This window comes from Octopus sinensis, linkage group LG4, assembly GCF_006345805.1.
Source record: "Octopus sinensis linkage group LG4, ASM634580v1, whole genome shotgun sequence".
NCBI lineage: Eukaryota > Metazoa > Mollusca > Cephalopoda > Octopoda > Octopodidae > Octopus > Octopus sinensis.
The window spans coordinates 112,373,077-112,376,743 of NC_043000.1; the positions used below are offsets into that span (position 1 = coordinate 112,373,077).

General features: G+C 38.8%; 1 protein-coding gene across 11 annotated transcripts in view; it reads left to right on the top strand.

The window, feature by feature from the left end:
- The first annotated feature begins 2,891 nt into the window (after positions 1 to 2,891).
- The window catches only part of LOC115211107 (calmodulin-regulated spectrin-associated protein 2), a 179,297-nt gene continuing 178,521 nt past the window's right edge, over positions 2,892 to 3,667 (top strand). For 4 of the 11 annotated variants that reach the window (XM_036502351.1, XM_036502352.1, XM_036502359.1 and 1 more), the window contains exon 1: positions 2,893 to 3,667. This exon is cut by the window's right edge and continues 275 nt beyond it. The gene's annotated coding sequence lies outside the window, so the exon portion shown is untranslated. The other 7 variants (XM_036502355.1, XM_036502354.1, XM_036502360.1 and 4 more) reach the window with 4 other exon arrangements.

The following is a 3,667-nucleotide window of genomic DNA, read 5'->3' on the forward strand; positions in this document are numbered from 1 at the left end:
CCTGTGGTCTGTTGCTGGCAGAAACGTTAGCACGCCCGGCGAAATGCGTAGCCGTATTTCGTCTGCCGTTACATTCTGAATTCAAATTCCGCCGAGGTCGACTTTGCTTTTCATCCTTTCGGGGTCGATAAATTAAGTACCAGTTACGCACTGGGGTCGACGTAATTGACTTAATCCCTTTGTCTGTCCTTGTTTGTCCCCTCTGTGTTTAACCCCTTGTGGGTAGTAAAGAAATAGGATTCTGTCAAACCATCCAGTCCACGCCAATATGGAATACGGACACTAAATGATGTATCTCAGACAAGTCTATTTAATGTGTTGTCCTTCCTTTTTAAAGACAATAGAATGTGATTTGAAGGAAGTTTGGTTGATATTTCTAGCAAAATCGAGTGACCATATGTGGTTTCATGATGGTGATAGTTATGAGGACGATGTTGGTGGTAGCTGTGAAGGTGAAGAGTGGCAGAATGGTTAGAGCCTCTGCCGAGGTTAACTTAGCCTTTCATCATTTCGGGGTTGTTAAAATGAAGTACCAATCAAATACTGAGGTGGATGTAATCCACTTCCCTCAGAGATTGCTGACGTTGGGCTAAAGTCTGAAATCCTTATTGTAAACTAAGTGGTTGAGGGATTTACTAGAAATAGCTACCAAATTCTGTTTGAGCAAATCTCACCGTAATATTTAAAAAAAAATAGGAAGGACACATTAGATAATATATGCACTAAATATTTTGCTTTGACGGTTTTTGGTTTTAGGCATATATACACACAGGACAGATACCGAAACCAAAACAATCTGAGTAAATACAAAATTAGTCTTGGATATTCGGAGTAAGGAAACGAATATGTTAAGGCTAGAAAGTCACTTATTTAATGTCATAATTACAGCTTTCGCTGAATAGCCCAATTTTTTTTCGAAAGAATATAAGTGTGTTTTGAAATAGGTTTTCAATTAGTATTTACTTTCAAGTATATTTCTTTTATAAGAAATCTTTTCTTTTTTCTACGATGCTAGTGTAATAACTTCCAAATATTAGGCTATTTAGCAATTAAAATAGAGAAAATGCAATTGTACATTCGTTTCGTTTACTCGTGACAACCACGTCTATTTTTGCATTTCTCCGGCTCGTTTCGGTTTCTCGAGCAATCCTAGTTGTATGTCCCTGAAACTAAAGGCGAAAGCCCGAAAATAATTTGGGGGATTATGTCGAAATAAAAGATCGGATGTCACTGATCGAACACCATTGACAGCCCTGTCGTATCAGAGTTGTCACAGAATGAAAGAACAATAACAGCCAGGGCCGTCTCAAGACATAGGCACACTGGGTAAGGCCCAGGGGCCTCACGGGTGTAGAGGCCTAGACCCAGTGCAGTGATCTGCCCGAGGGTCTCTATTGCTTCTAAGACGGCTCTGACAACAGCAACAATTAATACATGTCCATACAGCTATGAAGTCAACTGATAAAATGAACATGATTAAGAAAGATAAACTGTGAACTTAAGATCAAGTCATGGCTTGTTCAATACCCAATCACCCTCTCTTCGTGTAACCCATTCTGTCTTCCTCCTTTGCCCTCTCTTTTCCCATTCTTTCACTCTCTCTCGCTCTCACTGACTATTACTCTCTCTTTCGCTCTGTTTTTCTTGCTCCCCGCTATACACTTTCTCTTGTCTCCCTCTCACTTATTATTTCTCTCTTACGCATCAACCCTTACCCATGTCTCTTTCGTCGTCCGTTACTTTCACCACCTCTCTCTCTCACATCTTCTAACTCTTTTACATCAACTGTTACTCTCTCACTTTTACCCTTTTTTTCTTCTACAGTTTCTCACCATTCCACGCTCCTCAGTTTCTCTTTAACCGCTTTACTGAATCTTGTCTATTTTCATCCATTAACATTTCTATTCTACTTTCTCTTTCTCTCTCTCTCTACAACCACATTTATAATACCCTTTCTCCCTTATTCTCTCTCTTCTCACGCTTTCCTACCCTCCCTGTCTTTCTTTCTTCCTCCCCCCATTTCCTTTGATCACTCAATTTTCCCGCTCAATTCATCTCACTATTGTCACATTTCTCCTTCCTCAACTCTTACTCTTTCTCTCTCTCTCCTTCACATCTTTTTTATCCTATCTTCTTTCTCTCGTCACAATCTACTCTTTCTAATACATTCTGTCATTCTACCTTTTCTTCCTCCTTCTCCACAGCCCTCTCTTACTTCTCTTTTTCTTACAGTCTTCTTTCCCTCTCTTTATCTGACATCCTCCCCACTCTCTTCTCTATTATATTCTTCTTTCTATCTATCTGTTACATCCCCTTCTCTCTCTTTCTCTCCTGCTGAGTGTTTTTCTCCCGCTCTTTCCTCATCCCCTTCACTCTCTCTCTCTCTCTATCCCATCACGCATGTGTGCAACAACTTGCCGTCCGTACGCATGCGTTAGAAAACCTCCCGGTCCTCACACTGACCATGTCCCCTAACATATAAAGGCCATTAGGATGCGGCAAGCTGCTTGAGACAAAATAAAAAAATAAACAGTTTTCTTTTTTAGCTTGACCCTTCAATGAAACCCCCTTTTTCCTCGTCGTAATAATTACCAAAAAACTATTCAATCGTACCGGGATAGTCACATTAACCATTTTCTTTATAGTTTTCTCTCAAGGAATTGGAATTTTTAAAAACTTTACTCTTCCCCTTATGCCTCTCTCTATCTTCAATGATCTACTTTCTTCTCCCCCTTTATACTATTACTACATCTCTACTTCCCTCCTCTCACCCTTCCTCGTAAACTAGTCCTCCCTATCTTACCCTCTCTATAATATTACTATATCTCTCCTGCCTTCCTCTCACTTTCCCTCATAACCATTCTTTCTTTTCGGCCTCTTCCTTTTAGCACTGTTTGCTCTAATAGCACCCAGTGATCTCCCCTGTCTCCTCCTCCTCCAGTTCTTTTCTGTATATTTCTCTGTCTTTTTCTTTTCCTCCCTTCCTCCGTCAGTAGTTCAACTTCAACAGGCAGTCAGTCATCTTTATACAACCATCCATCTATATACATACATACGTACCCTTAGCTGTATGTATGTATGTATATACATATATCTATCTCTGTCTGTTTAAAATGGATGTATAAAGCCTAGTGTCCTGCCTCAGAACCATTTATGTATCATACAACAAGGAAAAAAGATCCCACAAACCAGAATTCTAAGCCTGGAACCGTTGCTTGTCTTCTAAAGAATCAGTGATGTCGACTGTCTCACTTCATTCTTCCGCTAGAGTCTGCCGTCGGCTAAACAATTTTCAACCTCTGGCAAGAATTCCACTTCACTACTAAACGAGTTATATATATATATATATATATATATATATAGCCGCCTATATATCTATATAATTATCATGTCTGTTATATAGATATATAGATTCTATATATGTGTGTGAAGGAAGGAAGAATTCCTTGCAGGAAGAAAAGAAGGGACAGTCGTAGTAAATAGTCAAAGAAAAATTCAGAAGAAAAAAAAAACAAAACCAAAAAAGAAACAACATCAACAAAAAAAAAAAAAACGAGACAGCGGATAATAATAATTTAATATTAATTAAGAAAGAAGCAAGGGTGATTTTTTTCTCTTTCTTTCTGTTGAAAATAATTATTTAAGCAATTAATTGGTACCACTACCT